At 40.8% G+C, this 25,264-nt stretch overlaps 1 protein-coding gene across 1 annotated transcript in view; it reads left to right on the top strand.

The window, feature by feature from the left end:
* Window positions 1–2,208: 2,208 nt before the first annotated feature.
* GNB1L (G protein subunit beta 1 like) overlaps window positions 2,209–25,264 on the top strand; it is a 45,906-nt gene continuing 22,850 nt past the window's right edge. The window contains exon 1 of the mRNA XM_066562166.1: window positions 2,209–2,310. The gene's annotated coding sequence lies outside the window, so the exon portion shown is untranslated. The remainder of the gene's footprint in view (window positions 2,311–25,264) is intronic.

Here is a 25,264-nt window from a genome sequence, read left to right as displayed (position 1 = left end):
TAAACCAGAATCATTGAAAACCTCCACAACACCGCAGGAATGGGCAAATAGTGAGTTTCCACTATGAATTTATTAAAAGGACACAGTGTATCTTTTGGATTTGAGACCTAAAGCTTTGCCTAAGGAGCTTGGACTGTCCACAATAAAGTGTTTATTTTGAAGTTAGGAGGTTGAAAGGTTTATTTGACTAGAGGGCTGATTTCACCCCTCCCACCCAAAAAACAAAGAGGGGTGATCACCCAGAAGACTGGAAAATAGGAAAAGGGATGAACAAGTAACAAGGGAGGGGCAGCCCAACAAAGAAGTCAAAGATGAAACCCAGGTTTCTCTTTAAGCTCAGTCCCCTTGTGAGAAAGAGCAAGAGCACAGCCCCATGTGTACAACTAGGCTCTTGGGACCTGAAGTTCCTCACAGCAAACTTGTAAGGAAAGAGTTATTTATGATATTTTAAACACATTGCTGCTGTTCAAAATAGATGATTTGCTCTTTTGAGATCTCTTCTGATAGGAGATAACATGTAAAAACATGCTGTAATGGAACTCAATTACAAACTGCATCCAACTGTAGTAAATTTGATCTTGCATTAACTCATGTTAAATTAATTGGATTCTGTCATTCCTGAATTCTGGTGACTACCTTATCTTGCAGTACAACTCATTATCTTTGCATTGTGAAAGGGGTATTTCATTTTCAAGACAACTGTAGGGAATAGCAACTGTACCATAGTCTAATAAACATTTAGGCCCTAACAAATTAAAGACCTGAAGTATACTGCACATGTGGTTCCATTACACATAGCAATTTATAGCAATGATCTGCTGCTCTAAATCTCTTTATTCAAATCATTTCAGCAAAACATATTGGGAAATATGGGGCTGTACTTGTGCATTATACAATACAGAATGTATTTATCTGTGCTCAGGACATTCCTCCTAATGAGAGGCATAACCTCCTCAGTGTACTGTGTTCTCATAACCACCAAATGCCATTTAAAGCCCTTTAGAGCAAGGATTTAGGAATCAGTGTTCCTACTGATGAGACATTTGATATGGGTAGAAAAGCAAGCTCCAGATTTACCTTCCCAAACTCACGAGAAGTCTCCATGCCTTTGTTTGCATCAACAGAAGTGGAACCGAATAGAACAACACTCATTTAACAGCACTAGATTTAATTTACTTTGAAAGACTCTGGCTCCATAGGCAAAAATGGTAGGAAAACTGAAAAGCATGTTTTATGAGGTACCAAGCTTTCTAGCTGGAACTAGAGCAGGACAGCTTCCTGAAAAACTACATAAATGACACAGCTTTTAACTCCTAGGCAGGTGACACAAGCAAGTGATGGTTTATTTGCTTTCCTTGAGCAGGTCTCAGTGTGGCTGGAGAGTAACAGGGCCCTGTGAAAGGGGCACGAGTCCATCTCTCGGCAGTGCTGTCATTGCACACGCCTGCACTGCGCTTCCCAACGTCCTGCTGGGGCTGCATGGCTACAGCAGCAGGGTACAATTCCAATCCCACAGCAGTTCTGTTCCAACAATACACACAGGGTTATTTAACTGTTGCCTGATTCAGTTGTGACACCTAACCAATAACTTCCATTGGGAACCATTTCAGGAGGCAACTTTTTTCTCTAAGGAATCTCTCCTGCAGGACCTGGCAAACTTTGAACGGCTGTGTTGTACTGAAAGAACTCGGTCTTTATCCCCCAACAAATCCAAGTTCACAGTGGCTCCTGGAGGACACAAATGACTTCAGGAACGCGCTAACCCCAAGCACGGCAGAGCACCTGATAAATGGACGCTGTGCAAGCAGAGAGCCCAAGCCCAGTGCGCACCCACTGATCCGCCCTCCCAGCCAGCTGTAGGGAATCGCCCGAGCCACACACGGGCTGGTGGCAGCGACAGCCCGGCCCCACCGCCCGGCCCGGCCCTTCCCGGGCTCCATGGAGCAGTGACACGCTCGGGCTCCCGGTGAAGGCCGGGTCCTTCCGGTTACGGAGCGTTAGGAAGCGGACAGGCGCCAAGCCCCTCGCAGGACCCTCGGAGCGGGGCAGGACTGCGCTGCCTGCCGGTGCCGCCGCCAGCGCTGCGGGCTGCCGTGAGCGGGAACCCCTGACCGAGCCCCCCGAGCTGAACCGCGGTCGGTCCCGGCCCGCCGGGGCCAGCGGCCGCAGGACCGACAACGCGTGCGCGCCTCCCGCCGGCCCGTGACGTCACGCGCGGAGCTCGGCATTCCTCCGTATCCGCCTGGTTCCCGCGGGGATCGCCGAATAATCGCTACCACGCACCCGCCCCGCCGGGCGGAAGAGTTCTCGGTGAGCGGGGGAAGGGAGGATGGGGGAACCCCGCGCTCGGCCGCGGGGGTGGCGGTGGGGTCGGATCAAGGCTAAGAGGGCTCCGTTGTCACCGGCGCGGCGCCGCCTCACGGGCCGGAGGAAGCGATGGTGCTGTGCGCACGTGTGGGGCGTCGCCAGGGCAACGGCTCCTGGAGGCTCGGCCGCCGCGTGCGGGGCGCGCGACGGAGGCAACGTCACCCACCGCCCGCGGCGCGCGCCGCCTGAGGGCCCCTCAGAGCCCCGCACGGCCCCTCAGAGCCACTCACGGCCCCTCAGAGCCCCGCACGGCCCCTCTGAGCCACTCACGGCCCCTCAGAGGCACTTATGGCCCCGCACGCCTCTCAGAGCTCTGCACGGAGTCTCAGAGTCCCTCACGGCCCCGCATACCCACTCATGGCCTCTCAGAGCCGCTCACGGCCCCTCTGAGCCTTGCACGGTCCTGCAGAGCCCCACACAGCCCCACTCCAGCAGGGGTGGGAAGAGGCCAGCACGGTGAGGGAGGTGTCGTATCTGTGGCTGACGTGAGGCACCTGCTAGAAAAAAGTGATATTTGATTACGGTCTGCATCTCCTTGATGCTCTGCAGCAGTTTGCCTGGACAGGCCGCGCAGGAGCTCCTCTGGCAGCGGTGATAGAGTGTGTGTGTGCCTTGAGGTCAGGATACACCCCATCAGACATCAATATCAGCGGTAATGGAGCTCACAGTTCTAGTTTACTGAATTTTACAACTCCCCATAATAATCCCAGTACTTTTATGACCAACAGAAATAGGTATTTTTTAGGTATTTAAGCGACACTACCCTGCTTGAGCAGACGGAGGTGAGGCAGGGGCAGCATTGGCTGGGTACTGAACGTGGCTCTGTCGAAGGGAGGCACAGCCTCAGGTGGGTCTCTTCCCACCATTTGCAAAAGAGTAGTGGCAGTCCTCAGAAACACCTAAAAGTGCTTTAGTACCCTTTATTTGGAAGCATTTACAAAAGAAAACATATTGTTGTCAAGTACAGTATGGTTACATGAAAAATAATGTTGTATTTATCAACTGGTCAGGGCTCTAGCCCTGATGGGCCGGGTCTGGGCTCGCTCGCCGTCGCCCTCTGGCGGCCGCGGTGTGCCCAGCGCGTCATTGCGGGGGACTGACCTCGGCATGGGCTTCTTTTGCTGTGTTTTTCTCCTCAGTAGTGCTGGTTGTTTAAAATAGCGAAACTGCCTTGTACAACTCTTTTAAATGCCGGTTTAGAGTAGGAAACAATCCCGGTTCCAGATTCAGCAGCTTCATTTTGTAATGAAAGGTAAAAAGCAAGCATGGTGTGTGCTCTGGAAAAAACAGACCACACGAGATGGAAATATGTGTGTAACTTTTTCCTCTGGGAATTGTTTTGAGGAGCATTTTGCCACACTTTTTAGCACAGTCTCTTTCATCCTTCTGAAGGTCCTTCCAGAAACCCACAATTTTAGCAGCATTTCTGTGAAGCTTTTAGAGAGAGCTCTGTGACTGGGAAATGTCATAAAAAATGTGTCCTGTCTGCCTAAGTTATAGGAAGTGTAAGGAATCCTTAAAAAATTATTTGTAACTAAATTACTAGATTTTTTTAAAGCTACTGGAGCAACTTCTTGTTTTTTAATGAATCCTGTTAATGTTTCCATTGATTTACAGGTAAACTAGTTTTTTCTTGTTTTAAAAATACCCTGCGATCAGCAAGTCTAACTCTGTTTATTCTGGCTTGGATGTGTGATTATCAGTTATAAAGATTCTGCAGATGGAAATTATGTTGGTGCATGCACTGGAATAGATGCCTGTTTCTAATATCAGATAGATTGTCTGATTTTGGTTAATTGGTGTAGAGACTCATTTTTAAGCACTGGAATTACAGTGTTTGAATTGTAAGGTATTTAGGGAGCAGATCTGTTGGCTAAGTACGTTTACGCCTTTTCTGAGCATTTTAGAATACTGTGAGTTTCTTTTTGCAAAGAACTGCTGAATTACTGACCCATATATGTTATTACATTCTAAAGAGACACATTTGTTTGGCTCTCCACCACAAAGCACATCAGGCTGTGTTATGCTTTGTGTTTGTATAGGTCTTATTTTTAATTTGAGTACTATTTCTCTACAAGCTCAGCCATAACAATGTACTGTTTCATTGGATCAGTAGTAACTGTAAACCAGTCATTGCTAATTAGCTCAGATGGGAAATTTAACCCTGAAGATTCTGATTTTTTTAAAATTATATTCTACGAAGCACTGTCTTCATTGGGAAAAAATAGCTACTATAACTGCTCTTCTGTAATAAATTGTCTTGTTGCAGCTGGATTATAGATGCATGTTAGTGCTATTTCTGGCTTTATGGAGACAAACTTGATTATAAAAAGGTTGAATTTTGCTTTTTTACCCTTTTCAAGTTGTAGTGTTGATACTTCTGTACAAACTTGGAATCTCAACACAGTATTACATGTTTGTTGTGTTTGTATGTTTTTATAAAGGAAAAAGGTAAGTCTAGTGGCAATAATAGTGTTTTCCTCCCCAGAATGTCTGTGTGGATGCATTTATGCTCTCTTTGTAAGAATGCAGTTTGCACTAAAATATACTTGGTAGTACAATGAAGGATTTCAAATTAGTAATAGCTTGAAAACTCTTCAGCTACTGGGGTTTTAGTTTCCAGATTACTGGTCTCTGTGGAGCAGTGTTAAGTGACCACAAAACAATGAGAATGAAACAAATCTTCAATAAAAACCTGCACCATTTTTTGCCCAAGCAAGCCAGCTTCCTTTTGAGCTGGCACAGTTGTATCATTAAAAGCGCATTTTATTTTTTATTTTCATAAGCAATAAAATAATTTCACAACTGTAATGAATGCACTTCCTATGGTACATTTTAATTATATGCAGCTAATGCTCATCATTTCAAAAATTGTCTCACTGGCATTTATGACTTGGTGTAAACGCTCATAGATCATGGGATTATTTGAAGGAACTGAAACTTTGAGAGATGTCAGGTTTGCCGTGTTGAGGAAAGTGACTCATGAAACAAGAGGTGCTGGTGAGCAATGGGAGACTGTAGGACACATTTAGGCTACAAATATCAGAGTCAACAGATGTAGGTAAAAAAGCCACGTTACTGGATGTCATTTAAAAAAGGGATATCTTAGCCTTGAAAGTTGCCAGACCTCTAAACTGGAGGATCCAGGCTATATAAATAATTCAGGAGTGTTTAAAATAGGAATCAGTCTCTTCTGCATCTCCAAAGCGAAAGTTCCAGAGGAAGTCACCTTTTCTGTAAATGGATTTACCAGCACAGGTCTTTAGAACCGTAACCTGATACTGTGAGCAAATTAAGAGTTTTAGGAGAAAAAAAATCTTTTAGTCAGCAAATCTTCTTTCTCATGATTTATTTTTAAAGGTCATAAGGTGACCATTACAGTAAAAAAATAGTTGTTTGTACAGGATAACCTTCCCAGATGAGATGCAACCCTGTCCTAAACCTCTGGGTCTGCAGCCTCAGTCTCCCAGAGCCGCTGGGTGACAGCTGAGTGTAAGGTAAAGTGGAGCAAGAACTATTTGAAAAAGAAACTAATGTTTCAGACTAATGTTTAGCTTTTCTTTTTGTTTTAGTTATTCCATAGTTTTTCAATAGATGCTAAATTTCTTTGATTTAGGGGAGAGAAGGATTTTGCTTTAAAACACCAGATAGGAATCTTAGGACAGACTTTTCACACTCAAACAGCTGGAGCAGCTGTAGATTCCCCACTGAAATGAAATGCAACAATTCAAGATTTAGAAAAGCAAAAAGTGTGACCAGAGCATTAAATAGAAGGGCCATATGATACCAAAATTAAGCTCTGTGTTTATTATAAAGAAAATCCTTGTTTTAGAAGGGAAAAAAATGAACTTGTTCCACCACTTTCTTTTTTCCTCAGGAGAAAACACAGAATATATCCTAGGTAATAAATCTGTTTTATGGCTCACATGAGAAAGGGTGGAGAAACTCCCATTATTTTCTTCCCAGAAATTGAAATACACATGAGCTAACATGGGAGACACTGGGATTTTCATCCAACAAATGCACAGCTGGCTTCTGCTTTTATTATTTTTCTAAGCCTAATAATTTTTCGTTTGATTAGCTGGTGGCTGACAAAACTATCACTTGCACAGTGTTTTGTATATTTAGTAGAGTAGGTGTGATGCAAAAAAGATACTGTAATGTGTGCCCAGAAGCATAGCACGACGTGTTCAGTTGATGAGAAATTTCTGCTTGCCTCTTCTTAAAATGCAAGTTTCTACCACTGACAATTGAGTTTGAATATCCAAAAAGGAACTTCTTGACCTCGAGAAAAATGAGAATTATGTAAGATTTGAGGATTATTTTTTTCTTAATTCACGTTGTAGAATTGTATGATGCTGTGCACAGAAATAGAAATAAATTGGTAGGAGTCAGTTGGCAGTCCACAGTGCCAGTTTTGCTGTGAGAAAGCAGTGAGACTGTTTAAGAGAAGAACTGTCCTAGTCAGTGTTAGAAGGTGGGAGAAGTAGAGCTGCCAACAAGATTTATCAAGGACTTTAAGTGTACACAGTGTGAGCTGTGGAGAGACCCATGGACACACTAAAGGTGGAAAAAACAACAGCAGCCAACCACAAACCCACCCAGACAATGAGATAAAGTGAGCACAGACATAAAGGTGGGAGAACAGGAGCCCTCTAGGAATGAGGTTCCCCAGAACCATGTCTGAGCACAGCTCTGTAAAGCCATGGATTCTCACTTTGAAATCAGGACGGAGAATGGCCTATCAGAACTCCTTTGTGTGCCTTCTGCAGAATAAAGAAAGCATGTTCAAGAATCCAGATTCCTGTTTTGCATTGATCGTTAATGCCAGGGACAAAGCGGGCTGGTTTCTCCTGTGCTGGCTCTCCTGGTGTTTGAATTGCTAAGCTGTGCTGCTGTCTGTGTGTTCTGGGCAAAGCAATGATAACACCTTCCCTAGGTAAGCAGCAGGGGAAGAAGACTGCAGTTTTATCCCAGACTGGTAGGTCTGTGTTGTCCAAGTGTTTAGTGTGTTTCTTGTTATTTTCAAAAATTCCAAAACAATTTGTGTTCTTGGGGCAGGAGAGAATGTGGGCTATCTGCTTCCACTTGAATATTGGTTTTGAGTTGTAGTCATTTTCAAGTGGTAGATACCCAAACCATGTAAGAAATTCCTAAGTGAAATTAGTGTGAAGCTACAGATTCATTGCATACCCAAACCTCTACCTTTAATGTCCTTTCACACAGTGGGGAAGGAATGGTGTGTAAGGACCAGTAGAATCACTGGACTGTGTGTCTGCATTCTGACCTAGCTCCATTACACTCTCTAAATAATTGTTGACAAGTTCAAGCTCTGTAACTAGAGGGTTATGACTTTGCTAAATGCCATGAGCCAATATATGTTCATGGACAAAGGAAATGACCTTAATGGAAAACTAGGAGATTATTGAAGTGGCAGCAGATCATCGTGGGAGCTCTCTTTTGGTTGTACCTCTTAGAGGCTTTGTGCTGCTGGGGATCAGAATACTGTGGTGTATGGAAGTGCATGGGCCTGTACTGGGGATGGCTGCTCCAAATGAGTGTTGCCCAGTGCAGAGGGCCAGGAAGGAGTCTCTCCAAAGGACTTAAAATCAGCGTGGCCAGCTTCACTGTCCACCTCCTTTTTGCTCAGTCTTCCTTGTTAGAATTTGCATCTCTGTCCTGCCAGTATTTAGCTATTTGTTCTAATAAATCTCCTCTTCTGTAACGAGCCTGTTTCACCTTCTGAAGCTGTACTTGGAATTCTTGCCCCTGTGTGCCCCTGAGTGGAGGGGATGTGTTCCTGACATGCAGCTGGGGATGCTGCTGGTCAGGAATGGCCCTTGGAGCAGAACTGGTTGCTCTGGTGGCACAAGCTTTCCTGCAGTGCAGCTCCATGGCCTGGTTTTGCACTCTGATGCTTTGTTCCAGGGGCAGTGGGCTCCTCACCCAGCTTGCAGTAGGTTGCAGAGAGGGAGAGTCCATAGTGCTGTGCCAGAAAACCAAGTGAGAGTGAGCAGGGTCTCCAGGCTGCTACAGTTCCACAGCATCTGTGCTCTTTTGCTCTTGGTAACAGTCGGACCTTATCGAACCAGGCTCCCAAACCTGAGAGTAATTGGGAACATGTGACACATTGAAGAACTTTTATAATTGATTTTTTTTTCTAGTAGTGTGTTTAGGCTCCCTGCTTTCACTTCAACAATTGAGGGTGTTGGTTGCTTCCTCATGTTTGTGTAAGAAAAGCTTTTTATAGTCCATTTTTCCACTTGGCGTATGTACTTCCTCCACTGTAGTGTAACACATCATTCTTCCCACTCCCTCCCAGCCTCTGAAGCTAATGGAAGACCTTCAGGGTTGTTTTATTTGCAATAAAAATGGAACTGTGGGGTTGGGAATGGTCATTATTCTTGCCTTAAATTGTGTTCCTCAGCAAGTTTTGTTTTGTTCTTGGTAAATGAGAAGGGTGTAAGGAAGCAAGGAATAATTAGCTGTATTTAGTTTATAGGACATTTAATTTGAACTGGAAATCTCTAACTCAATTTTTATTTTAGCTGAAAATCTATCAAGAAAAGCAAAAGTTTGTCAGAAACATGAATGGAAGTGGCTGCATTCTTTTTTCTTTTTTTTTTTTTTTGACAGAAGACTTCTTAATGTAATACCAAATGTGAAGAATTTTTGAGTATCACCTATCCCAACTTCTGCAAGGTAACAGCTGGAGTGAATGCAGTCTAGAAGCTCCACATCCATCCATTATTTTGCCCTGTAATGGTGAATCTGGCACATGACAGCACTTGAGCCTTGCAAATTTGGAGATGTGCTGGAGTTCTTTCCTTGATGTAACATCAGTTACACCAAAAAGAAAGGAAGGTGGCACGGCCACTTTGATGTCACTGACTGACAGAGTCCTGTCCCCGGTCAGGACAGTGAGCACTGCGTCCTGCTTGAGGATAGTACAGCACCTGATTTGCCACAGCTTCACCCCTGCTTGCTGGTTGTTTTTATCACCAGTTATCCAGGAGTGTTACTTAGCCCCAGAACAGAATTAATAATATTTAATGTGGAAGCCTTTTTTCTGCTGTCTATGACAGATAGATTATTGAGACAAACTCCTGGAATACCCTTAATTTCTAATGATTGAATGTTATTTCTCAAGAAACATTATGTTTTGGAACTATTTTTTCAATGTTAAATATTTTTTAATATAATCTTCCAAGGTTTTCCAACACTAATGAACACAACCTAGGTCCTTCAATGGAGGGGCATGTGCAGACATGGCCCCTGTGGATTGAACTGCCTCACTGCTTCAGATCTTCACTATTTTTAGCCTCTATATATGCCTTTGATTTTCCTAAGTGTCTAGTTCTAAGGTGATATGGCAACTAACCCAGTCAGGGCAGGAATTCACTCTTTTCCCATATACTAGCTCCCCTGTAAGCTTGCACAGAAAAATGGATCTGAGAATCCTTGCAGCTTAAGTCTTACTATGGGATGTCTAAGGTCCTAACAGGTATTTTTTAGCTACTTTTGTATTCTGCGATTTGTCTATGAAAATAACATTTTAAAGGTATTTGCTTATTTTATTGCTTCACTGCTAAATAATTGAAATCAGCGCTTAGTATTTAATTATAGTGATTTTTAATCATATTGTATAGTGCCTGATGGTGTAATTGGGCATTTTTATAATAAGCCCCTATTTTTTAAAACAAGGGAGAAATCTCTGAAATTCATTCCTTCATGCTTGTGCCCATTAAATGTGGTTATCATTATCTAGTGACGACATATGTTCTTCCTAACTAGGATTCTCTTCTCTTTCATGCTGATGCTATCTCCATGCTAGATTATTCCTGTTCCTAGTAGCACCCCGGGGCAGTAGTGAGAAGTAAATGTGTCCCATATGGCCGCTTGAGACAGCAGTTTTGGGTGTGGGGAGATGGGAGAGGAGACATGCTGGGGTGAAGAGACAGTGGGGTCTGTGTGCCCTGACTGTCCCAGCAGCAGGGCAGGCAGAGGGGCAGCAGGGCTGTCTGTCTGTCTGTCTGTCTGTCTGTGCTGTCAGGCTGCTCGCAGTAACGCGGCAGCGCTGCGGTGGGACAGGCTGCAGTTGTTTGTTGTGCCATGCGGGAGGAAGGAGCCAGGGCGGAGCTGCGGCTGAGTCACCCGTTCTTCCTGGAGCGCCTCCTGGGCTGGTGCTGCTGCAGGCGGCCCAGTGCAAGACTGAGCCTGAAGGCTCCAGCGAGCTGATTGCAAATATTTTGCAGAAGTCTTATTTTCTGGTAATTACTTTAACATGATTCAGTGTTTTCTCTTTTGTCTGATCTTGTTATGAGCCTCCTTGCCTGATCCTTCGCCTGCTGTCGTGGGAGCAGGGCAAGTGTTCCCGCAGCACGTTCCGTTCCTGCTGTCTTTGGCCTCTCAGCTTCGCTCTCTGGGAGTAGGTGCTATTCAGTACAACTGGCCAGGGATGTGTCCTTTTGGAGCAATGACTGGTCCTGGACCTGTTCCTATGAAGCCTTTGAAACTACTAAGCTGTTTCAGATAGTGGGGTTAGAGCAATTTGTAGAATTGGGGTCCGGGTACTGTTTGCCAGTTCATGTTTCTAGTGATTTGTGAAATTAGAGCTCTTGTGGAAATCTGGAACCTTGCTTCTGAGGAAAGTGTTGTGTATGAACTGAGTCCAAAGCCCCCAGTCTTCAACAGATATATGAAGAATGGCAAGGATTTAGGTTCCAGTGGGTCACCAACAGTGTTTATTAGAGACTAATAATAACAGTGAACAGACTCTTCCATTCCCAGTTCTCTAGGGTTTTAGAAATCCAGCAGAACCAGCAAAATACCTAAAGCCCAGCCACTGAAACCCAGCCAAGTTTTGTAAAAATTACAATGGTAACTTCAAATAAATATAAATTGTCCTTTGTAAATCTACAGTTTATTTAAAAACAGTAATTTTGCCAAACCATAAATGTCCCCAGTAACTAAACCAAGAAATAACCAAGGTTAAGAAACCTAAGATTAGAAGGTTTAGGAAAAACCTTTCTGATATATTTAGTGCTTTTGTTTAACCATGTGATTTACATTTAATCCTAGTTAGAGTAACTAATACATACATATCTTTATAGCAGACCAAACACTTCTCATAAGCAACTGACTGGTTTGTGTTACCACATTTGTTCAATGAGGGTGGAGGGAGAGAGGTGTACAATATAACTCACTTGCATAATCTTTTGCAACTAGTAGAAAAAATATGTCTCACAATATAGCTACAAGAAATACATGGGTGCTCATAATTCATATTATCCCATAAAATTTAGAAGAGCATTCAGAGACTGCAAATGAAGGTAATTTATGTGTAAAACCTCATCCATGAAGAATTTATTGCCATAGTAGGTATAATATACTTTGGCACAGACTTCTTCCGTGAAACTAGTACTTGCACATTTGAGAAAGGAACATACCAGAGACCTTGCAGGTTAAACTGTAGTCTGGTTTTATACAAAACACATTATAATGAAGACTTTTCTCTGCTGAGAGAGCTGAAGTCAGTTGGTGAGTTAATATGCCACGGCTGTTGATGATGTGTTTGAACATCTTCACTGTTCAAGTAATCTCTTTAAAATCAGTGTTAGTTTAGTGGTGCTACCTTTGTGTAAATAGTATTGTTTGTAAATATTTTGAACCTTAGAGGGAACTGAGGAAACTGCAGAAGTGCATTCCTACAAAACATTTTAATTTGCAGTATCTAAAAATGAGTATATGCTTTGCGGAGGTTGTTTGCTAACCCAGAGATTGTTTGTGAAGCCCAGACCTCATTCTTCTTGTGAGGACTGCACTGGGACATGGGTCCTCATCTTTCTCTCTGCTCTTGAGCAAAACTGCCAGCTGAAGGCCCTGGGATCCATCCATGTCATTGCCAGTTTGGGAATGCTCTCTGCTCTTGAGCAAAACTGCCAGCTGAAGGCCCTGGGATCCATCCATGTCATTGCCAGTTTGGGAATGCTCTCTGCTCTTGAGCAAAACTGCCAGCTGAAGGCCCTGGGATCCATCCATGTCATTGCCAGTTTGGGAATGCTCTCTGCTCTTGAGCAAAACTGCCAGCTGAAGGCCCTGGGATCCATCCATGTCATTGCCAGTGTGACTCGGGCATGTGGCGGCCGAAGCGAGGCCAGGCAGGGTTGTGGTGACGTTGCAGGGCTGTCATGCACAGTCTCAGGGAGATGTCAGCGCTGCTCTTCTCAGTGCTTGGGTGGCTCCTGCAGCTGGAACACAGATATATTTCCTTTTGTTCCTGCTGCTGGACTCTGATTTCTGTTTTCTTTTGAGATAACATTGTGCACAAATGCACATATGCCTTTATAGCTGCTGCCTCTCTTTGACCCAAACACTTCCATGGAAGTTAATGACATTAAGTGAAAATCAATGCAACCCATTGCCACTCCAAGATTTCTGCTTAATACAAAGTAAACAGAATAGAGAAGGATTTGTTATACCGTAGAATATGCCATTTAAATGGATGTAGCTGGGAATGGAGAGAAGCAGCTCCTAGCATGATATATAAGAGGGATTTTGGCCCCCGTCAGCAATGGAAGCTACAGGGCATATAGCTATAAAAATGGACCAGAGTTCTCAAGAATTTATGTAGAGCAGATAAGACCTTTAAAATTCTTCCCTGAAAGGTACACAGTGGTGTTGGGCAGCAGTCTGCTAGGCTTGGGTTGTCAAAGAACGTTATCAATTCCTCTGGGATTTTAACTGTTAATTCCAGGAAGTCTAGGTGTTTCAGGAAGTGCTATTCAAACATTATGCTATTTCTTCCGGATGTAGCTCCTTGGACAGTACACTTACACTTAGCCTTTTCTCTGTCGGCTTGCTCTGCAGGAGAAATCCCAAACTATTGAGAACAAAGATAACTTCCTGTGCCAGGTGTATTAGCTGGAATTATCTCTGTTGTACAGAGTAATAAGTTGTCTCTTGAAGTGACATGGGATTTTTGACGCCAGTCAAGATTTATCTCATCAAGGATGTCACTGTGCTACTAAGAAAATCTCATTGGCCTCATAATCAGAAGTACTGTGTTCAGTTCTCTGCTTTTCCAGTGGATTTAGTGGAGTTACAGATGGTGCAGAAAATGGCAACTAAAACAATTTGGGGAACTCGAACTGTCATATGAGGAGACATTGAAAAGTCTGATACTCTTCAGTTTAGAGAAAGACAGATATTTATTGTTGAGATTTACAAAATCATGAAAGTAATGAAAAAGCTGGATGTGAAACTACTGCCCTCCAAATCCTGCAATGTAAGAGCTAGAGGGCACTCAGTGAAGGTAGGGAGATCGTTTAAAACAAAGAAAAGAAGGTAGTCCTTCAGTTTTTGGAACTCCAGGTAGTGAATTTTTTTGCCATGGTAGGTAGCAAAGGCAAGGATATCAGCAGGTTCAAAAGAGGTCAGATAATTTCATAGATAAAAACAGAACTGCAAATGGACAGTGAAGTTGTGTGCCCTGTAACATCATTGTGCATGAGGGGCAGGAGTAATGGACCCTAAGAGCATCCAGGCTTCTGTCTTTTCCCTAAGCAGTATCTCTAAATAGCATGGCACTGCTGGAAGTCAGGTACTAGGCCAGATGGGACCAGTCATCTGACCTTGCTGGGCATGTTTTTCTGCCATACAGTACCACACTATGTTCTGCTTTGAAAGGGTTTTATTGTTAGTGCATTGAATTCTCATAAGAATAATCAAGAAAAAAATGGTAGCATGTTAATACTCCATTGTTGATACCTGAAATATTAAATGTGTTTTTAAGTCTGATCCATTGATAGTCAAATGCCTGCCTGTTACTGTGCATGTCACTAACATGGCATTTGTTTGGAAAATGTACAACTTGGAGAATGAATTTTAAGTTTGTGTGTTTATTTTTCTTGGCAGTGAGTTTTGGTTATCTCAGAAGGGAAAAGCTCTCCAGGTGCAGTGAAGCTGTGTGGTGCCATGAGTGCTCTGGCAGGAAGGTATGCAGGGAGCTGCATCTGAGTAGTTTCTTCATGCTCCAGTACTGTGTGCTACTGAGATGTCTTTGTGCTGGGTCCTGGTGGGCCAGATTGAACCAATGAATCAACAGGGACTTAGGGCCAACCACATCCACAGATCAGAGACCCAGAATTTGGGGCATGGTCCCTGTCCCAGGCACTCAGAGCTGGCATGGCATCCCTGCACTTTTGAGCATCCTCCCCAAGCACCCAGTTCTGTGCCTGCCCAACTCCCCCATAGGCTTCAGCCTGCTGCTTCTTGCATAGCAGCTCACTCTTTTATTTCATCTGTAGCATTTAGAGGAAACCTGCAAAGTAAAAATCGGAAATCACTATTTCACTTTAATATAGGACACAGAAAAGGTCTTTAATATGTGTTTGGCTGGAGGTTTTTTCTAAAAGATATCTGTGAAAAGTCTTCTGTATGCTTTTTTTTTTTTTTCCTGGTAACATTAAGCATATTAACAAAAACATTCTTTGCTTTAATCAGACAATATGGGCTTTGTTTGCATGGAGACTTTTGAATACTATGTGTAGCTCCTGTACTCTGGGCACAAGCTTTTAGCAGGGATGCTTGCATGAGCCATAAACTGAGTGCAGCTCAGGTCGGCTCATTGTGTCTGTGGAAACTGGTGGTACTCTGCTGCTGCTGAGAAATCCACCATAAACAAATCCTCACTCCTGGTCTCAGGTGTGTAATTGGGAAACATGTTTGGCTTTTGATCAAAAGAAATGGAGTGTTTGGTTCTTAGGAATATATTTTCTCTTGTTTCAATGAAGTAAATGTTAATGCAAATAAAGAGCTTAAAGCAGTCTGACTAAAGCCTCAGCTAATTGAGCTTTGGTTCTGTGAGAATTTGGATGTCATCATCCTTTTGTTTTCCACTTCTCTGGGGAAGTACTTCAGCTATATGGCAAAAATAAACAAAACAAACCTTTTAAATCTTCACACTTAAATACATTTATGAATATTTTTAGTTACTGTTTACTCCTTGCAAATTTATCTTGGTCTGAAAAAAGTTTCAGATGTATTGTTTTCCTAACAAAGATTTGACCTTCATCTTTATACACGGTTTCACTATTCTTCCTATCAGTGTTTAGTTCAAAGGAGCACTTCGAAGCACGCAGGCAAAAAGCAGTTCCATTGTGTAAAATAGAAATGTGTGTTTTATATCACAGGAGTTTAGAGAACAATGCAAAGGTCAATTGTGTTGCTTGCTCTCCTGTCACATGATGTGGGTGTGTATATGAATGCATCCCTGGAATTCCACTGTGGGATCTGCATCTTTGAAGCTGATGCTAAAATTACTGCGGAGGCTCTTCCAAAGGCGGATACTGATAGAAGATTCAATGAAATCGAAGGTCGCCAGTCTGGTAGGCGTTGAAAGATACCTGGCTATGATACTATTTCTGATTTAATAATGCGAATGGGAGGCTAGCCCTTTGTAATAATTAGGACTAATTACTGAAGAGGTGTTGACAGATGGGCTAAGAGGAAACAAACTGCCTTTATCCAGTGGCTTAGAGTCAGATTACTAGTCTTGTGTTATCTGTTTCTCAGAAAGTAGAAGCTTCAATCATTCACTAAGTCTTCAAAGGGGAAAGGGATCCTAACAATATACAGGATTTGGGATGAAGCTATGAAATAAGTCTTTGACTCAAAATGGCTAAATTAATCTCCTTTCCGTGAATTATCATACTTTTAAAGTTTGAGTTACAGATGGAGAATCTGATTGTAGTACTGAAAAATATGCAAAATCAGTATTGATGACTGTCCTGTCGCTGCTTCTGCTCATGGATTAGTCCAAGATTGATTCCTTGCTCTTAATTATATTAATATGAATTCTTTGATTCCTTCTTATGCCATGCTTGCTATCCAGCTGAAACTGAGACAAGGGAAAGTAGTAAGTACTCTTTCATTCAGTGTTTGGTTATGCAGATGTCATATCTGATCAACAAGCAGAAAATACATCTGCTGAAGTTAATTACAGTTATTTACCTTTTTAGGAGACAAGATTGTGCATATTCTAGGAAGAAAACAATATATTACAATACAATTGCATTTACTGAGAATTATGGATTTTCTTAAAGAGGATTTCTTCTCTCCTTTTGAATGTAGTGTCCATCCAGCACATCTGCATGAAGTAGATAAAATTGTCCAATGTGAATGGAGTTAACAAAGACATTCAGGGATTAATGCTTTGTCACAGAATGTGCACTTCAGGCAAATGATTTAAAGTCTAGCCACCCTCTATTTTCTCAAATAACTTTTAAGTGCTTTTCTTCCCACTCTCCACCATATATAGAACCTGGTTTTCTTAGAAATGCGATAAATGTGGTTGCATTCGATAGCACTTATAAGCAGAGGTAGCTTTCAATTATTTATTTACTTTCAACAAAAGGAGCCATTTAATTAATGTTTAAATATTTATAACAGTTTTATTGTGCTGTAAAATCGGTTATACTTTGATCTAGATTTTCTGGTTTGAGATAATAGGGTTGGTAAAAGTTTTCCTAATGAATTTGGTCAGAACATGACATAATCTGATTATCTGACGAAAGATTGACACTTCAGTTCCTGCCAGCATAAAAGCGCGGTACAATGGGGGCTGTTCAGCACAAATTCAAAGGCTGGGAGTTCAAGTTCAGGTACGGCAGAATTGTTCAAAGTTTCAAATTAATGTGGTGAAACAGTGTTGCATTTTTCGCTGTATTTTTGGTCAGGAGTCATTTATGGTGGATGAGAGTAGTGAAGCTTGAAGTTAAATGTGTAAACTTCAATTCCACTCTGTGACTTTGGGTTAATTTCCCTCCGTTTGCTAAATAGTAGTTAGTGTTACTTGTTAGAACATAGAGAAAGTAACTGGTAAGAACATCACAGACACAGGAAACAGTACCAGAAACTGGGAATTAAGCATCATCAGTATTCAACCTGTTAAATATGGAACCAGTTTTTTATCAATATCCCTCACATTTTAACAGTTTAACTGTTTAACATGTGAGCAAATGCTCGTATGCTTGGAGATGAGCATATTTAACTAATGCATCCTACTTGCTTGTGTAAAATAGATGTAGATTTATGTGATCAAACTGGCATGAAAGAACAATTATGTCTAAAGTGTAAGCTTAGCCTAAACTGTTAAATTAAACATTTTTTTTTTTCATTTGATATTCAGATAATATTTGCTTTGCAAATGTTCCTGTTTGCAGTGGAATTACAGTGATCCCTACTAGAGTTCTTGGACTAAGTTGCAGTCCAGTAACTTGGCTTATCCAAATACTTAGGCTGTATGGAATAGGAATCCTAGTAGACAGGTGATACATACTATTAGTATGTACATACTAATGATACATACTATTAGTAATTAAGCTTGAATTTTGGAGGATATTTCATAACATAAAAATACTTAATAATCTTCTATTTTGACTCATATATTTAAAAGTACACCATACTAAGTCGTTTCTTTCTTTTCTATGCTGAAGGGGTTCTTGGAGAAAGTAAAGTGTTAAGTACCAAATGTGATGGTCTTTGCTGAAATGCAGTTTGTTTCTGACCTTGAGAAGATTTTTTCTGACCTGAATAAGTATTTAAAGCTTTAATCTAAGGAATTGATACAGACTGTCCACTTGCTTTGTTTCTTAAAATACCACGGGGCACGTGAATCTCGGTGTCCCTGGGAAGGGACCGTCTGGCCTGGGGTCAGTGAGTGGAGCTCTAATCCCAGTTCTAGGGACTGTGGCACCTCGGGGGGTCACTCACTGTCCCTGCCACAGCTTCCATCTCCAGACAAGGACGTGGAATAACACTGCTCTCGGAGATGTGCTGTGGTTTACACAGAAACAGAAAGCTCCCAAGGAGAACATGCTTTATGGAATACTGGGGTAATGAACAGACCCTGCAAACCCTCCCTTGTCTGAGCAGTCTCACCAATATCATCTGGTAGTTTGGACAGGCATAGATCAGATCCAAAATTTGGATTTCAAAATACAAGCTGGTCACAAATAGAAATTGCCCTTGGTATTTTAATATTTCTTCTGTATTTATGTCAATTTATCTTGTTTGCTATTTGCAGTTTTAAAATATATTTTTTAACTGTTATGAAACAAATGTCAATATAAACATGGGGTAGGAAGTAGGTAAAATATTCTGATATAAATGCATCTCCCATCATATGCTGGTGAAGTACGTAGCCCGTTCAGCTAATTGCAGTCTTTTTTCTTCCTTTAATGAATATGTATTTTGTGAATGTGTTTTGTACTTGTCTTTTTAATTCTATGAAATGTAAACTGTGTCATTAAAGTAAAAGAAATATTTTGGGAAGCACTGTCAGAGCTAACTTGCAGTGTAGTTTAATTTAATTGCCTACCTCTGCACAGCATCTCTGCCATGGTTGGGTGACACAGCACACGGGGATTTCATAAGCAGAGCGAAGCATGCGGCCAGGAACACAAGCTGAAGTTTTAAAAGTACATGAAAAGCAGATTGCTTCATTGTGTCTCCATAAAGTGTCACTTCTCACTGTCTCCTCCCAGCAAATGAGTGAGAACTGGCAACTTCAGGGATGTTCATATTAAAAAAAAATTCAAATTGCAGGCTTCTGACTGTAAACAACAGTCACTTTTACCTCACATAAAATAAAAATGCAACACAACTAATTCAATGTGTAATAAAATATTTGTATATATTTATTTTATTGCAGCTTAATCCAAATATAATATTTAAAGAATAATAAAATAATTTATGTACTTTTGTTTTAGTTGAATCAAAGGTGACTTGATGCAAAATTAAAATGCAGTGGCTTTTAAAATTAGGAAGATACTGAATTAATTTAATTTTAAGATTGGTATGAAAATGAGATTTGGTCACTTTTTCCCTTTTTGTTGACTGTATCAAGCCAGATCCCAAGCAGACCTTAATGTTCATGGAAACAACTCCATTTCTAGCAGCTCTGGATATAGTCCTGTACATCAGGAATCAATTAATAAGTCATTAATAAGAGGCATATTTTAGAAGTATAAATTCATTTACTCTCGGTTGTACTTTATTATGTAATATCATGTCACATATACTTTTCCTTAATTCTGAAAATTCTTGTTATACTTCACACTTTTAAGAAGAAAGTATAGAAGACCAAATGTCATCTGATTTGTACTGTGTTTCATGTTCCTATGCCCTGTGGGAGGAAAGGAAAAGTAATGAACAGACAAATAAATAAACGTGGTGTTGAAACTGGCATGACAGTTTCTGCTCTTGCACAAAGGAACTGCAATCAATTTATTGTCTTCATTGGTCAAATGCCAGAATAACAGTATAATATTATACAAGAGTAGATTAATTAAAGTGTAATTAGAATGGAAGAAATTAAACAATCATAAAAGTTTGTCATGGGAAAAATATGTGTTTAGAATTAATTAGTTTTCAAATAAAGTGATATTTTAATTGCTCAGAGTTACAGAATCCTTAATTGCAGACATATAATTCTGGCCTAAATAACTTCAGTTGCTGTAACAACTTGATATATTTCTTCTCTGTCAATTCTTTTTAATAGTTTGTTACCAAACAAGATTATTGCCGGAATGTCTGCAAAAATGTCTGGAAGACGTTTCATTAAGCCCATGCTATCTGAGGACATGATTAGCTCTTGGAACCAAAAGATTTGTGGCTGATGCTGCACTATGCAGCACCCCTAATTAAGGAGGATGGGCAGACAGAGCCCCGTGGCTGACAGATTGCTATGCATGGCTGAACTGGAGGCCACTCTAAACAGTCTTTTGATGGTCCTTGGCTCATCAATTTTCTGCTAGATTTCAATGATTTATCACATGTACAAACTTAAATTCATTCTAGGCCTGATGTTATGGTGAAGAGAGACTTATATAAATCCTTTTTTTTAAACTTATTTGGTGTATATCTAAATGCCTATTCAAATTCTTCAAGTTTTCAAAGTGATTAATCATTTATTGTCTTTTGTGTCCCCAGTAATTTTTTGCAGGGTGTGTTGTAGAGCTAAACTCCTGTGGGCTTTTTTGCTTTCTTTCTCCAAACAAGGCTGGCTGTAGTTACATCATTGCACTTTTCCAAGCAATTAATGGTTTCAGAAAGTAAAACAGATGGGTGTCTTTTCCCTCATCTGCAAATTGAACCTGTTTATGAAACACTAGAATTTCATCTCTTTCAGCTGTATTTCACGCTACATTTTAGGCTCCCTTATTAAAAGCTAGTGCAATAACATGAGAGGCAGGGGCTCTCACGTTTTCAGATCCCATATTTTTGGCATAAATGTATCCATGACATTGTCTGTCTCCATAATGTTTACTTCAGTAAGATTTGCAATGCCCAAAATGTTTAATTGTGTTAAAAAAGGTGAAACAGCTGATAGCTGAAGGCACATATGTCAGAATGAAAGACTGAAAAAAAATTATCAATCTGACACAGGGGGAGTATTAGAATGATTAATGTTTATGTTAATTTATGGCTTTTACATATTGATTAATAGCTTTTTGTTCCAGTGACCAAAATGTGTAAGTGGCAATGAGATCCATATGCTAACTCAGTGTCTTTCAAATGATTATAATCATTCTTAGTTTTGTTCCCATGCTGAAGCTATGTTTTCATATAGAAAGTAATTGTTGTACAGCGACTTTTTTAAAAATTGCAGATGGAAATATTTGAAACTGAACCTCTAGACACAAGCTTGGGTTTCAGTATCCTTGAAGGTTACACACTGACCTTTATATACATTTTTCTTGCAAACTTCATTACTTAAAATCTTAATATATTGTGGTTTGGTTTTTTTTTTCAGGTAAGGAATGCTTACAGACAAAAAGGGTGCTAATGCTGGGAGGAGCCATTATCTGAGCTGAAATCATTAAAAATGCCTTGCGTTGCATGATGGTTATTAGTCATTTTCTCCCCTGCTCCCTTAAGAGTTCTTGGCATATCACCAGTTGCTGATAAGCAGTTTTGTTTGCTATCTGTCCATTGACTAATACAATTAAAATGTGGAAACCTCCATCATTCATTGTCTAAATGTCAAGAGAGAAGGTAATTTTGGGGATCTCCTGAGAAAGGATGAACTCCTAACTTTCCTAGCAGTCAGTGGGAAATGGAGGTTCTCAGCACTTCTCAAACGGAGACTTTTGAAGTGTTTTTCTGAGCAGGCAGTCCCTGTTAGTCATTAGAAATGATTTGGTGACTATTTAGCATGAAAGCTCTGACAGTATTTGGTGTTCCCAACCTGTAAGAGGAAGGACTCCTGTCAGCTGTAACGTTGGCTGTGTGGCAACAGCTTTATATCAGCTAATGAAGGATTCTGTAACTAGGTCATATAAATCACTGCCTTCTCTTTGACATTGATGTGTCACTAACTAGCAAGTTTTGCAAGCAAGATAGAAATCTGTCTACAGTATCTGGATATGCTATTTTCTAGTGCAAGCACAAAGTAATGAATGTTCTCCGTCCACTGTTGTGTTTTTTTAAATTAAATATTGTTATTAGCATAATCAATTTGGTTTTGAAGTCACAAATATACATCACTGTGCTTAATCACTAGTTTAGCAGTCATAAGTAAATAGTAATATGAAAAGGAAGCAATTCAAAAGAAAGCATTTTGTTATCCTTACCTCTGAAAATTAAGAGTGCTTTATTAGTACATTTACTGGTTAAATCAAAAATGTCCACTAATTCTCATTTCTGCTTGACATCAATTTCTTGGTTTAAAAATTTGTACTGTTTTCTAATTTCCACTTGAAGTAAGTTATTATTTAAATTTGCTTTAAAGAAACCTTAGAAGTATAATACAGTTTCTATCTCAATTTAGCACTGAAGATAGAAATGAGAGTTTTAAACTGAAAGCTGCATTGTTATGTGACTGAAAAATGAATTTTCATATATTCTGGGGCTCTGACCTTTACAACTGTTTGTGTAGTACTCCCTCATCTCTTGATCAAGCTTCTGCTGGTTTAATTTTGCTAGTGCACATTTCTGTCTTTTCACACAACAGACGTATCCTGTGTTTTGGGCAGCTGGGGTAAGAACTGGAAAAGCAGAGTGCCTGGGTTTTAATTTGGGATTTTCACTGTTCTCTAAGTGTTTTGTGGGTGTTGCCTTGCTGCAGGACCCAGAAGGGCATTTCTTTGTATCGCTGAGTTACTTTTCACCTCGGGTGCAAAGAGATTTCTTCAGTTTCACAACATTTCTTTGTATTGCTGACTTTCCTGTTTCAGTGTGTTCTGATATTTTTTGGTTTGTACATGCAAAATGAAAAGCTGGGCTTAAAAATCTGTCACAACATGTCTGAAGAATTGTTTACCAAATCATATACCTGCTTTCAGACAATTTGTAGTCAATACCTATAAAAATGGCACTTTTGCAGTCAGATGAGGTGAACTTCAGCTCATTCAACTTGCATGGATTTTCCTGGCATCTCTTTTACTGATGTATGAAAATGTTACTGATCAGATGGGTTCTTGTAGTGCTAAATTCCCATTCTCTGCTTCTGAGAAGTGCCATAGAACCAGGCAGCATTTAGTGACAGCCAGGGCTGTGTCAGATATTCCCAAATGCTGCTGTGTTCTAGCACAATTCAGTGAAATTCAGTGAGGGGAGTCGGGGCCTTTGGGACCCTCGGGCTCTGTTCAGGCTGTGGAGCCCCAAGGAAAGGCCAGAGCACTCCTGGCATGGGGCATTGCTTGGGCTGAGAGTGGTTTGTGCTTTCACCACTGCAAACCTCATTGTCTGCAGTGGTTGGAGGCTGGAAACGTGGGAACATTGCTTTTGGAAAGCTCATACTGCAAGGGCTGTCCTCTGGATTTTAATGGTGGAGACTGCAAATGTAATGGAACAAACAAAATTATTTGCATTGCACCATTAACTTCAAGGAGTCTGTTATTTGCACTGGCTGCCTCTGCAGCTGCAGCTCAGGACCCACCTCCTAAACACTCTTGGCCCTGAGCACAGAGTGCTGTGACACAGGGCAGAGTTTGTCAGGGGTGCAGGTAGGCACAGAACTGCAGGCTACAAAAGGGCTTTTGTATGAATGAAAAAGCCTGGAAAGGGGGGAAGAACAATTTATTCAGATCTTTCTCAACTCATTCTTTGCTCTGATTTTTCCTTTGGGAGGGTGGCACTTGGTTGACTGGGAATTGTCAAAAAATAACAGGGATTTCATGTATCTGTTTGTGAGCACACCTGGATGTGTTGGATATTTTGCAGTAGTAATTATGTCTGCACACCTGCTGGTTTCAGTCCCAAATCAGTTTGCCAGACATGCCTAGGGAGATTTATTTCTCCTATACCTGAAAAAGCTCTTTTACCACTGAGGTTTTACTACTCTAAATAAGCCTAAAGAAAAATAGAAGAGGATTTTTTCCTGTCTTTGCTTGAGCTGTTGGTATCTCAAAGTGAACTGTGGGGTTTCTTAGGGGGAGGAGGGTGTTTGGGTGATATTTTAATAGCAATTTGTTTTTGCTTCAATGTGTGATAGAAATATAAGTGACAGGAGTGGGAACAAGAGAATTGCTGAATTCTGCTGGAATTTTTCCTGTGGGAATCTGTTAATGTTTTTAATTCTCTGAGAGATTTTTCTAAGGTAATCCTTTTGACATTTACATATTTTAAAGTACTCTCATTAAATAAAAGCTTAACTTTTTTATATCAAATGCTGAAGTGATGATACTGAAATACCACTGCATAGAAATTCAAATGGTTTGAGGATTATTCTAATTGCAACCTAAGCAAAGTAAGATTTGTGAGGGATATTAATAGTGAATTGTTCTTTAAAATAATGTAATTTTGAAGGAAATTTAATTGTTCAGGCATTTAGCAGATGCATTTTCTTAGACAAAACCCTTTTTGGTACCTCATGTGCAGTGCACTCAGCCATTCACTAATTGAAACTCTCATTTGAGCAGCTGGGTTTCCACTCCCCACTTGTGTAGGAAATGTAACTTGTGCAGGAGCCCGAGGACTTGCAGTGCCCTCTGTGAAAAACCCTTCTCATTGTCCGTGCCACATCAGTGCAGCTCAGCTCCTGAAGGACCTTGCTGCTACCAGTGCAGGGAAGGCTGGAAGAAATAAGAAGTGAAACATCTTTTTTAAGAATCCAAAGAGCCTGATGGTGAGGTGTTGCCTCTCTTACAGGGGATGCTGTCTTGCAAGCAAATACTGCCATGAGCAAAATGATTCATGTACTCATGTCTTTTCACTCCTTTCACAGGAGGCAGGAGGATAACAACACAGGGACAAACATACAGTATAGCCCAGAAATGCCTTTAAATGAACTTTATTCTGTAGCTTGCATTTTGTTTGTTCAAGCCCTTGAGCCAGAATTTGCTCTAGACCAGACTAAATACTAAGGAAATTAATTTAATTAAATTTGTTGCAGATATCCCCAGTTAACAAGAACAGATTGGTCTCCCTGAGGCTAGATAGAGTTAACAAGAAAATAAATGTTGTGCTAATTAGAGAACTCATTTTAGACACCTGGGGTGAAACTTTAAAAAGTCCTAGAGATGTAGGATTGAAAATTCATTTGGAAATGAGTCTTAGGCTTCTAAATCACCTAGGTACTTTTGAAAAATTTCCCCAGAGGCTTAAACCATCTTACAATCATCAAATTTAGCAAGTTTGTAGCTGTCTGCTTAGCAAAGCACTGTATAAATATTATCTGTTTGAATCAGCACACCACAATGTACTTCATTATCCCTGTACGGAAGAGACACTGAGCTACCTGGTGAGTTGAAGGTAGGCTAAGTGTCATTTTTTTGAGCATGCTTGTATGTCAACAGGAACAGATTGATGCTTTCTTGGAAGTATTAAAGTACCAGTACCCCAAATTTCCATCTCTTTGCAACCTCAAGGGACTTTCTCTAGGTACCTAACA

This window comes from Molothrus aeneus, chromosome 18, assembly GCF_037042795.1.
Source record: "Molothrus aeneus isolate 106 chromosome 18, BPBGC_Maene_1.0, whole genome shotgun sequence".
NCBI classification, from domain to species: Eukaryota; Metazoa; Chordata; class Aves; order Passeriformes; family Icteridae; genus Molothrus; species Molothrus aeneus.
Note: the sequence above shows the minus strand (reverse complement) of the source record. Positions and strands in the feature narration are given on the sequence as shown.